General features: G+C 36.8%; 1 protein-coding gene across 3 annotated transcripts in view; it reads left to right on the plus strand.

Moving 5' to 3' along the window:
• Positions 1 to 13,208: 13,208 nt before the first annotated feature.
• TRIQK (triple QxxK/R motif containing) overlaps positions 13,209 to 13,330 on the plus strand; it is a 108,068-nt gene continuing 107,946 nt past the window's right edge. For 2 of the 3 annotated variants that reach the window (XM_040261094.1, XM_040261095.1), the window contains exon 1: positions 13,233 to 13,317. The gene's annotated coding sequence lies outside the window, so the exon portion shown is untranslated. Of the gene's footprint in view, positions 13,318 to 13,330 lie in introns of all 3 variants that reach the window. The other variant, XM_040261093.1, reaches the window with a different exon arrangement.

Genomic DNA, 13,330 nt, shown 5'->3' on the forward strand with positions numbered 1-13,330 from the left:
TAATATGTTATATACTCTGCTAAGTTATTTTGATATATTAGCTTATTTAACATCCCAGCCCAGTGAGTTAGCAAATATTAAAACACCCTACTTATAGTTGAGAAAATTATGTTGTAGAGAGGTTTGATTATTCGCTCAAGGTCAGTTTGCAGCTAGGGAGTGCTGGGGCCAGGATTTTATAAAGGCACCCTGGGTCCAGAAGCCCATTCTCTATACCACCATTGTAGGAGGTTCTAAAGAGAAATGTTTAAATGAATAGATCATCCTGACTTTAGTGGAAATTTTGCTTCCTTACGTAATCCTGCTGAGGAAATAGAGTTTTCTTTCAACCTTTAAGCATGTTGGTGGTCAACAGATCAGGAAGAAGAAGAAAAAACATTAAGAAACATCTAACGGAATTGACACTGAGGATTAATTTTCAGAAAGGTTGGGTTTTTCTCCCTTATTTTCAGACTCTAAACACATATACACATCACACCACCCAAAGTACTTTCCCATAAATTTTGTTATTAACCAAGAGTTCACTAATTGCTAAAAAAAATCTTTTGTGTATATGTGTATATATACATATATATGTTTCCCAGGTGTTGTTAGTGGTAAAGAATCTGACCAGGAGACACAAGAGATGTGGGTTTGATTCCTGAGTCAGGAAGATCCCCTGGAGTAGGAAATGGCAACCAGCTCCAATATTTTTTCCTGGAAAAGTCCATGGACAGAGAAGCCTGGAGGGCCACAGTCTTTGGGGCTGCAGAGACTCAGATATGACTAAACACACATTACATATATATATATATATATGTATATATATATACTGTCTCTGCCCATCTTGTATTAATACTATGACATTTTGTGTTCCTCAACTTGTGGAAGGGAAGCTGACTCTGGTTAAGTTGATGCCAGGTCCATTTTGAGCTCTCACAATTGAGGAAAGCAGGAGAGCAAGGCTATCCATGTAATTGTGTGTGTGTGTGTTGTAGAGGGCAGGATTTCTATGTAGTATCAGGACTCTGAAAACTGTTAAATACAATGCCAATGAGCCTTTACTCAAGCACTTTTAAGTTTACTTGAAAGGCAAGGATAAAAGAAATTGTCAAAGGCACACATTTTATTCAACTTATTTTACTATAAAAACCTGCCTTTCTTGTCTTTGGGGTTAAAAAGAACACAAAACTCTCTTTAATGATCAGATTATTTCTCCTACCACCACTAGAATCTTGGATATTAGAAGAAACTCTGAAGCAGAAGTACAAACAAAGCCCACATACAAACTGGGCTTTGGCTACACTGACAGTATTTTTGTCTGAAATCAGATGCTTTGGGGCAATATCGCTCTCCATTCATGGTATCCATCATGAGGGATTTTCCACCAAAACATGTCAAAACAGGAAGGATGCAAGAATAGTACTGCAGTTTTTGTCAATTTTTTATTTTCCTTTACCAGATTTCTTTTCTTTCTCATTTCTGTTCCAGGTGATCCTTAATCCAGGAAATGGACCTAGACTCATTAAGCTCAGAAGCGGTGTGGCTTCAATAAACTGTTGTCAGTTGTTCTTAGAACCTAACCCATCTACAAGGCATTTGAGTGTCTTCAAGATCTGTTCTTTGTCTACCTTTACTGCTAAGATTATCTCTAGCCTCATACTTTGTGTATGGAAAAATTCCAAACTTATAGAAGAATCAAACAAGTATCACAATATACATGTACCCTTCATCAAAAAAAAATAAGTGTTAGCATCCAGTGGTGCTTTCTTCAGAGCATTTTTTTTTAAAGAAAATAAGGTCTTAATTCATTCAGCAAGTATTTTTGAGCACCTGCTGTGGGGCAGCAGTTCTTCTTGGTGTTTAGGATTTATCAGGGAGCAAAACAGATCGCAGTTGCTGCAAATGGGAAGCTTGTGTTCTTTGTAAGCTATTTTAAAATCTTCTAGAGAGAAAATCTTACTGCCTACTGGTGCTGTCTCCTTAGACATAGAGGTCACTGTCATTAGCGTAGCAATATTGGCCTCTCCAAACACTTATCTGTTTTCTGAGGAGGGGCTGTTTATTTTGGTGAATGTTGAGAGAAAAAACAGGGTTTGGGCATTCAGCTCCTCCTCTTCAGACAGTAAAATCACAATATTGCTCTCCCACAGCACAACAATTTTACATGGAGAAAGACCCTACAAGATTTGACCCTCAAAGAATGATCTATTTACATACGTATGATCTATTTATATACATAAACTTATGTCCAAAGCTGCTAGTGACAGTGTGGACAGCTTTGTCTAAGTTTATTTTCAGTATTATAAAATCTATTTTTCTGTATCTCTACACTGCAGTCCTCAACCTAGACTTCATTAAAATAGAGGCAATATTTTTGTCTTCAGTTGTCATCGTTTTTTTGTTAATTGATCCTGAGGTTAGTAAAGGAGAGAGTCAAATATTGGGACCTCTCAAATACTCTGAATAATATTTCTCTTCCAATCTTCCAAGAGTAATAGCTTTCTAATATTAGTGCATATTCTTCTGGTCTGTGGTCTTTTGTTTTTTAACTACATTTGTGTATAACCATTAAAAATTGAGTATTTATTTATGTAGTTTTAAACTTTACACATGTTCCACATGTTATATGGAACCTGTATGTAGGTGAAGATGCTACAGTTAGAACTGGACGTGGAACAACAGACTGGTTCCAAATAGAAAGAGGAGTGCGTCAAGGTTGTATATTGTCACTGTGCTTATTTAACTTATATGCAGAGTACATCATGTGAAATGCTGGGCTGGATGAAACACAAGCTGGAATCAAGATTGCCGGGAGAAATATAAATAACCTTAGATGATACCACCCTGATGGCAGAAAGTGAAGAGGAACTAAAAGAGCTTCTTGATGAAGGTGAAAGAGTAGAGTAAAAAAGCTAGCTTAAAACTCAGCACTCAGAAAACTATGATCATGGCATCTGCTCCCATCATTTCATGGCAAATAGATGGGGAAACAATGGAAACAGTGACAGACTTTATTCTCTTGGGCTCCAAAATCACTGCAGATGGTGATGGAAGCCATGAAATTAAAAGATGCTTGGTCCTTGGAAGAAAAGCTATGACAAACCTAGACAGTATATTAAAAGGCAGAGACATTTCTTTGCTGACAAAGGTCCACCTAGTCAAAGCTGTGCTTTTCCTAGTAGTCATGTATGGATGTGAGAGTAGGGCCATAAATAAGGCTGAGCACTGAAGAATTGATGCTTTTGAACTGTGGTGTTGGAGAAGACTCTTGAGAGTCCCTTGGACTGCAAGGAGATCCAACCAGTCCATCCTAAAGGAAATCAGTCCTGAATATTCACTGGAAGGATGGACACTGAAGCTGAAGCTCCAATACTTTGGCCACCTGATGCGAAGAGCTGACTCATTGGAAAATCCCTGATGCTGGGAAAGGATGAGGGCAAGAGGAGAAGGGGATGATATAGGATGAGATGACTGGATGGCATCACCAACTCAATGGAGATGAGTTTGAGCAAGTTCCAGGAGATGGTGAAGGACAGGGAAGCGTGGTGTGCAGCAGTCCATGGGGTCATAAAGAGTCAGACATGACTGAGTGACTGAACAAGAAGAGCAAAAACTATATGATATATATTCAATTGGGTGTTTCTTTTCCACTGAATTTTGTTATTAAATTTTATTCATGCTAATCTATGTTTAGCCAGTTTGTCTATAATAACTGTATAATTTTGTATCATATAAACGCAACAAATTTTTCCCCCTTTCCCTCTGTGGCCGGCCTTCCTTTGTGGCCTTCTGACATTGCTCGAGCTGTTGCTCGGTTTTTGACGCACAGTATTCTCTGCTCTCTGCCTTTGTGTCTGTTGAATATTCTGCCATACATACCTGCCTGTACTCAGCTCACCCCGATTCCCATGCCCTAAGCCTTTGGTCTGACGCTAGCTTTTAGGACTCAGCTCAGGCACGTCTTCTTTCAGAAAGTCTTTCCCAACCTGCATCAGACCATTGCCTTGCCCAGATCATAGGGATTGGATTCACATTTCAGAAACAAGGCCTGAATTTGAAAGTATTTCTAAGCTGGATTGAGTCTCTATGTAAGTGAAATATTTGCAAGGTTCATTTTGTAAATTCTCTGAGTTACATCTCAGCGAGATTAAAATTACAAGAATGCTTTTCTCCATTGTTGGTAGGTTTGTCTCTCCAAGACTAGTTTAGAAAAGCTAAATTGGTAATGAAGCCAAATATGCATCTCATACTCTCTTTTTTATCATGTCACACTGAATAATTTCTATTTAGAATATTAAAATATCCCCTGATTTAAAATCTCTCAGTGAGATCAATGCCAGAAGGCACACAGAAAAGTGAAAAAAAAAATTGATCTTTTTTGGATTAGCAAGTGGGCAGCATTTTGTTTTAAATAAGGGGCACTGCTTTGAAAAATATACTTTGTTCATTTATTGTGATGGCTGTACTCTAGTTTAAATTATTTATGATGATACTTTATACCATATTTTATAATCTGTGTAATATGAGTCCTCACTAAAGCTCTATGCTATTAAATCTTTGCTGAGAAGCCTTGAAGATCACTAGTTTTCAGTGAGGATTTCCAGAATTAGTAAAAGAATTAATATGTTTTTAGGGTAGAGTATACATAATAAATTAAGTTCTGAGGAATATATATATATGTTTGTATAGCTAAGGGAAGTTTTGCTTTATTTTATTAAGTTTTATTTGGAAAGAAAGATGGTTTTGTTTCTGATATATAAGGTGTTTTGTGGGTAACATTCATTAGGGTTAATGGGAGTAAGATGCAAAAATCTCTCCTGCTTTGTGAGAAGTACAGGCTCCATAATGTTTCCAGGAGGAATACTCTGAAACCTTCATAAAACATTTATATCAGTGGATAGAAAAAAAAAGAAAACAAAAATCTCCTTTAATAAAACATTTGCCCCTATTACACTATGCTACCATTAGAATTTTATTTATTCAAGAATCACATGCAATAAATTTGCATCACATGTACATCTTGCAAAGAATGAGAAGATACCAATGTCCTCATGTCAAACAAAGGCAGTCTTCTGCACAGTGAAAGTGAAGATTTTGGTAAAAAATTGCATGTTTCTCTGCTGTTCTGGGTTTATGTGTGTGTTATTGCTAGTTAGGGTTCCAAGACCTTTATTCAAACATTCGGCCTCAAATTAATATGAAAAGCAAGCTGAGAAAGCTTTGCTTATCTAACTTTCTGAGTGAGGGTTTAGTAAAATGATAAAACTAAAAAGATATAATGGGAAAAATAGTCCATTTAAAAAATAAAAAATCTTTTTGCAGAATAACCACACACTATATTTATTTTGCAGTATTGTTTTTTTTTGACTATATGTTAAATGTTATAATTTGGCTGGGTTCTTAGAAATATGCTGGAATTTTGGAGAGGCTTTTTTTAAATAATATACTTTTTCAAAAGTCTTTCAATAAAAATAAAAATCACAAAAGATAAAAACCTCTTTATGAATTACTTCATGTCCATATATATACATACTTTTTATAAATTCTAACAAAATATTTCTAGTCAATTTTTGGTAGAGCAGTATATAGTTAATATTTATATCTCAAATGAACTATCCCATTCTTCTTGAGGAAATGTTAAAATGTTGAACATCTATGTTCTCCACAAGTAAATAACACATTGTATAGCTACATTATGACCAGATTATATCTATTAGTTACTGCTGTGCACGATGTAAATCTCTACAGAGTCCCCTGGGAAATGAGAAAATCATTTCAGACTTCAATAACTAACAATCAGTTATTGCTCTGGGCAATAATAAAGCTGAATGCAATTACCTAAAGTGAAGTTAGCAGTGTAACAAATGAAATACAGGTTTTTTTTTTCCCCTCTCTTAAAATAAATGTAGCATCTCGCCTCACACTATTATGTATTATAACAGGGTCCTCTAAACAATGTATTCTCACATAGTCTCGATACTTGAAATATATGTGATTAAAAATTATAAAGTTATTTTTTATGATATCACTTGATTGTTACTCAAAACATCAATAACAATTTCAAACAAACAAACAAGTCAAGTAGTAAGATTCACAAAATTGCAAAACATAAAACATTTATTTTATTTAAAACATTTCTTAGATGGCTTGTGTCTTTAAAAATATTATATTTTTCCAATGAAAATGTTAAAACTTATTCTTAGTATTTTGTTTATATAGCAAAATAATTTTAATGAAAAAAGTTAAAAGAATTTTGAGAGTAAGCTATAATGGGCTTACATATATATTGTTACTTGATTGAAATGAAAAGCAAAAAGAAAAAAGTTCTTCACAATAATGGCTAATTCACAAATTTTAATCTTACAATATCTTTTTTTCTGTAACATTATTTATTTATCCATAATTGATTTCTAATTCATTATTTGCATATATTTCCTATTTGTCACAACAGAGTGCAATTATACTGAAACAGATTTCCCAGTAGAAAGTTAATCCTGCTGTTCCACATTTTGTTTAACCATTTTTTATGTATAATTGTAGTCTGTGTTTTGGCATAGACCACTCATGAAACAGTAGATTTTCTGGCAATTTGGCTGTTAGCGTATATTTGATGGTGAATATAGCCTTTCATTAGCTCTGTATTCAAATAACACTGCCAAAGTATTTTTCATGTTCTTTACTCATTTCTGTTTATAATAAATCCTTGGAAGCTTGAAGCTGACATCTGTTTTCTGAAGTAATCCTTTCTCTTTCCTCTGTATGGGCACATACTGACATTATTGTAGGGTTGTTTATTATAGTTGGGCTGCTAGTGATTATTATTATTTAAGAAAAATGGATTGTTTTGTGGCGGGAAGCACATAGGAAAACTGCATGAATAATGTTACAAAAGGACATGTAAAAATTAGCACCGACAAACACTGACAGCATCTGCTTAACAACATATTTATATTCTGTAGTTTTATTATATGTTGAGTACTTTGGGAGATACTTCTATATTATGGACCACACACAATTTAAAAATCAAATTCATGCACAGAAGTAAAATCTTTATTGAACTTGCATGTCTGAAAACCCTATTTTAACTCCTTTATCTTGTTCAAGTTGTCTCTTCTTTCCTGCCCTTGCAATCCCCCTTCCCACTTCCCTCATTCCTTTCAATAGCATGTATTATTTATTATTATTATAGCTTACCGTATGACAAATACTGTGAAAATCAATAAGACATGGACCCTAACCATAAGAAGCTCACCATCTAATAAGGAAAAGAGATAAATAAATGGACAATAATAATTATTTTTTAAGTTGTATATAGTCAAGCCAAATAGTCAAAGTGTTACTAAATAAAGCCTTATTTAATAAGGACAGAAGTGTTTAAAATAAGGATTTTCTGTCAATTGAATCTTGGAAGACTTTCTTTCCAACCATTACTGAGTGATCAAAAGTTCTTGTAATGTAAGTTCTGTTAAGTTCAGTCACTCAGTCACGTCTGACTCTTTTCAGCCCCATATACTGCAGCATGCCAGGCCTCCCTGTCCAGCACCAACTCCCGGAGTTTACTCAGACTCATGTCCTTTGAGTTGGTGATGCCATCCAACCATCTCATCCTCTGTCATCTCCTTCTTCTTCTGCCTTCAATCTTCCCCAACATCAGGGTCTTTTCAAATGAGTCAGTTTTTTGCATCAGGTGGTCAAAGAATTAGAGCTTCAGGTTGACCATCTGTCCTTCCAATGAATATTCAGGACTGATTTCCTTTAGGATGGACTGGTTGGATCTCCTTGCAGTCCAAGGGACTCCAAGAGTTTTCTCCAGCACCACAGTTCAAAAGCATCAATTCTTTGGCCCTCAGCTTTCTTTATGATCCAACTCTTACATCCATACATGACTACTGGGGAAACTATAGCTTTGACCAGATGGCCCTTTAACAGCAAAGTGATGTCTCTGCTTTTTAGAAAGCTGTCTAGGTTGATCATAACTTTTCTCCCAAGGAGCAAGCATCTTTTAATTTCATGGGTGCAGTCACCATCTGCAGTGATTTTGAAGCCCAAGAAAAAAAGTCTGTCACTGTTTGCACTGTTTCCCCACCTATCTGCCATGAAGTGATGGGACCAGATGCCATGATCTTAGTTTTCTGAATGTTGAGTTTTAAGCCAACTTTTTCACTCTCCTCTTTCACATTCATTAAGAGGCTCTTTAGTTCTTCACTTTCTGCCATGAGGGTGGTGTTATCTGTATATCTGAGGTTATTTATATTTCTCCAGGCAATCTTGATACCAGCTTGTGCTTCATCCAACCTAGTGTTTCTCATGATGTACCCTGCATGTAAGTTAAATAAGCAGGGTGACAATATGTTGCCCTGATGTACTCTTTTCCTGATTTGGAACCAGTCTCTTGTTTAATGTCCAGTTCTAACTATTACTTCTTGACCTGAATACAGATTTCTCAGGAGACTGATCAGGTGGTCTGGTATTCCCATCTCTTGAAGGATTTCCCACAGTTTGTTGTGATCCACACAGTCAAAGGCTTTGGGGTAGTCAATAAAGCAGAATTAGATGTTTTTTGGGAACTCTCTTGCTTTCTTGATGATTCAGTGGATATTGGCAATCTGATCTTTGGTTCCTCTGCCTTTTCTAAAACCAGCTTGAACATCTGGAAGTTCACGGGCCACATACTGTTGAAGCCTGGCTTGGAGAATTTTGAGCATTACTTTACTAGCGTGTGAGATGAGTGCAACTGTGTAGTAGTTTGAGCATTCTTTGGCATTGCCTTTCTTTGGGATTGGAATGAAAACTGAACTTTTCCAGTCCTGAGTTTTCCACATCATCTTTTAGGATCTGAAATAGCTCAACTGGAATTCTATCACCTCCACTAGTTTTGTTTGTAGTGATGCTTCCTAAGGCCCACTTGGCTTCACGTTCCAGTATGTCTGGCACTAGGTGAGTGATCACACCATTGTGGTTATCTGGGTCATGAAGATCTTCTTTTGTACAGTTCTTCTGTGTATTCTTGCTACCTCTTCTTAATATCTTCTGCTTCTGTTAGGTCCCTACATTTCTGTTCTTTATCGAGCCCATCTTTGCATGCAATGTTCCCTTGGTATCTCTAATTTTCGTGAAGAGATCTCTAGTCTTTCCCATTCTACTGTTTTCCTCTTTCTTTGCACTGATCACTGAGGATGGCTTTCTTATCTCTCCTCGCTATTCTTTTGAACGCTGCATTCAACTGTGTGTATCTTTCGTTTTCTCCTTCGCCTTTTGCATCTTTTCTTTTCTCAGCTATTTGTAAGGGCTCCTCAGACAACAGGAACCAAAAACAAGATTTTTGGAGAGATTAATATAAACAAATCTGAAAACTATGGTCATGAAAAAGGAGGAGAACACATTAGGAACTCAAGTTAATTCATTTGTTGAGTAAAGTTGAAAATATTGTAAGAGAATGTACAATATTAGACAATAAATTTTTAAGCCTACAAAAAAAGTATATGCTTTTGAGAAATTGTGAATTTTCAAGTGTGTTCAAGAGAAAGTAGAACAACTGAATTAAACCTTTAACCTTCAAATAAATTGAAGTTGTATCAGTCCCAGGCTTTTCCCTAGTGAGTTCTGGTAAGACTTTATAACGTAAACAACATCCCAACTTTCTGCAAAGTTTCCCAAGACAAAGAGCTTCCTAAGTCGCTTTATTAACCTAATATACCAAACAGTTCCCCAACTGGGCAATGATAGCAATGTCCCACAGTATGCCAATTATACTTCCAAAGTAGATACAGAAAATATAAAAAGTATTAACCAATAAAATTAGGCAGTATATTTAAAAAAAATCATGACCAATAACGTTTCTTTAGGATAAAACACATTCCCGCATTAGAATAGCTACTATTGTAACAACTGTAAAATGCTGTTGCTCATTTCAATGGGCAATAATAAACATTAAATAGAAGCAAATATTCACTCATGATAAAAATATTTAACAAAACAAATCTAGACTAGAACCTCCTTAACTTAGTAAAGTTAAGGTGATCATCATATCATAATGCTGAAACTTTAGAAATATTTCAAATTAGAATTGATGCCAAGGTGAAGATTCTCTTTATTGTTGTTATTCTTCAACATCATATCAAAGGCACTAGCTAAGAGAATAGTAAAAATAAAGTAGTATATACACTGGAAAGGGAGAAACCACTCTTATCAGTTATATATAATTCTAAATTCCAAGACAGTTCATTATTATTTTTACATGATTCTGAATTTCAAATCAATCAACAGACAAACATTTATAGTAGCTAAGAAATTAAACCAAGTTGAATGGCTGTATACATAATCAGTTTGCAAAAATCAGTAGCTTTCCCACAAGCTAATAGTAAGCAATTAGAAAATATAATGCATATAGTAAATGCAATCCATAAAACAGAAAAACTACAGTATTCCAAGAAACAAACCTAAAAACAAATATGCATAAAAAATATGCATGACCTATAGTGCAACTTAGGCTGCTGCTGCTGCTGAGTCGCTTCAGTCGTGTCCGACTCTGTGCGACCCCATAGAGGGCAGGCAGTCCCCCAGGGTCCCCCGTCCCTGGGATTCTCCAGGCAAGAACACTGGAGTGGGTTGCCATTTCCTTCTCCAAAGCATAAAAGTGAAAAGTGAAAGTGAAGTCGCTCAATCGTGTCTGACTCTTAAGGACCCCATGGACTGTAGCCCACCAGGCTTCTCCGTCCATGGGATCTTCCAGGCAAGAGTACTGGAGTGGGGTGCCATTGCCTTCACCGCAACTTAGGTTAATGAGATATAAAAAAGATGCACTATGTACGTTCAAGGATAACACTTAATATTGCAAAGGTATCTAAAACTACACTTGCTTCTAGGAAGAAAAGCTATAACAAATCTAGACAGGATATTAAAAAGCAGTGACACTGTTTTGCTGACAAAGGTCCATCTAGTCAAAGCCATGGTTTTTCCAGTAGTGACGTATAGAGGTGAGAGTTGGACTATAAAGAAAGCTGAGCACCAAAGAATTGATGCTTTTGAACTGTGGTTCTGGAGAAGACTCTTGAGAATCCCTTGGACTGCAAGGAGATCAAACCAGTCCATCCTAAAGGAGATCAGTCCTGAATGTTTATTGGAAGGACTGATGCTGAAGCTGAAGCTCCAATACTTAAGCCACCTGATGAGAATAAATGACTCATTAAAAAAGATCCTGATGTTGGGAAAGATTGAAGGCAGAAGGAGAAGGAGATGACAGAGGATGAGATGGTTGGATGGCATCACTGACTCGATGGACATGAGCTTGAGCAAATTCCAGGAATCGGTGCTAGACAGGAAGGCCCGGCATGCTGCAGGCCCCAGAGTCACAGAGTGGGACATGACTGAGGGACTTAACTGACTGAATCTCTTAAATGGGTAAGAATATTCAGATATTTATTTGCTGAGATTTGAATATGCAATTGAAAAAAGATTCAAATAAATAATTCACCATTTTTATTTAAATCTTACAGTATTTATTTACACAATATACTTATTAATTTAGAACCAGAACACATGTTAGTGTAAAACCACATATTTTTATACTATTAAAGTAACATAATGCAGATCATGAGTTATATAAATGAAAACACTTTCATACAGAATGGTTCATAACTAGCAAACTTTCAGAAGAATTTGGAAATTTAGTACGTTAAGAGGATAAAATCCTTTGTAACTGGAATGTGTTTCCTTTACTCCAACAGTTTTATCATAGTATGATGGCCATTTTAATTGACTCTCAACACACTTATCCAAAGGCATTGTTTTTGTTTGTTTTTATTTTATTTCTTACTACCATATCTGACAAGATAAACACTTCTGGGTATTGGTATAATATAAGTATATATGATTCTATGATATAATATAGAAAAAGGATTTTACTGTTTTAAAGCTGCTGCTGCTAAGTCGCTTCAGTCGTGTCCGACTCTGTGCAACTCCATAGACGGCAGCCCACCAGGTTCCCCCGTCCCTGGGATTTTCCAGGCAAGAACACTGGAGTGGGTTGCCATTTCCTTCTCCAATGCATGAAAGTGAAAAGTGAAAGTGAACTCACTCAGTCGTGTCTTACCCTCAGCGACTCCATGGACTTCAGCCTTCCAGGCTTCTCCAGCTATGGGATTTTCCAGGCAAGAGTACTGGAGTGGGGTGCCATTGCCTTCTCCTATTTTAAACCTGCACACATGCAAATCTGGTTAAGACTATTAAGATAATTCCATTTAACTCTACGGCTATTTCTGGAAGGGGAACTGGAGACCAACAAAGGATTTAGAAGGGCAGAAAATAAAATTGCATTTTAGACTCAATTCCTGACCCTGATATCTTGGGACATCTCACAGAATTTTCTAGTTAGTCTGTGTATACTTGTCTCTTTTGTAAGCTATTCCTTTCTCAAGGTTTTCATGCACTTGTTTGTTTTGAAAGATTTGATGAACTGGCCTAGAGGAAAGTGACTTATACTTTAATGAGACAAAAATTAAAATGGAAGTCACGTAATGTTTTTAAAAAAGAAATTTAAGCTCATTTTACCACAGCATAAAAATAATGACTGCAGGCACTATGACAATTGAATGAATGTCACTTTCCGACTCGGTTTCCTTGTCCATAGATTGTGGATAAAACTTTCATTGGGTGTTGTGAGGATTGCTGCTGCTGCTGCTGCTGCTAAGTCGGGTATAAATCATTCAATCGTCAGACGCTGTGGAAAAGACAGCTAGTAACAATATTTCATTCCCATTTTGTATGTGTGAAAGGTGTGAAAACTGCGAATCTGGACATATCGCCAAACCTTAAATGTTAGGTTTCAAGAATCACCTTTCTTAGTCTGTTAAAAGCTTGCATCTGCAAACAACATTGCTTTCCTAGACAGTTCATCCTTCCCTCCGGGGATGTCCGCCAAAGAGTTTGGATGGGGATGTGTGTGGGTGAGAGACGTGAGAAAAGTTCAATAATCAAAAGAACGTATTTCCGTTTTTTATATTTAAAAACAAGTGGCAGTCCTTATTTTCAATTTCTAGAGTCAGTTTGCTAGGCGGGAGTGAGGGCTTGAGAATCCCGTTAAACGTTGAGGAAAGGCCACATCGCCCGCGCATTTCCGTCGGGGGGCTCAAGCAGAGGATAGACAGAGAGCCTGGCCAATCGGAGCGCAGGTTAGAGCTGCTCCCGCCCCCTTCCGTCGAGCCCGCCTCTTCCCCGTGCCGCCCTCTGGGAGTCCGGCAGGCTCGTCCCGCCCCCTCCCCTGAGTGACAGGACCGTGGACAGCAACATTTCCAGCCGGACACGTAGTTGGTCGGCCCTTGCGCTGGCTGAACTGAGGTGTGTGTGGTGT

This window comes from Oryx dammah, unplaced genomic scaffold, assembly GCF_014754425.2.
Source record: "Oryx dammah isolate SB20612 unplaced genomic scaffold, SCBI_Odam_1.1 HiC_scaffold_19, whole genome shotgun sequence".
Classification (NCBI taxonomy): domain Eukaryota; kingdom Metazoa; phylum Chordata; class Mammalia; order Artiodactyla; family Bovidae; genus Oryx; species Oryx dammah.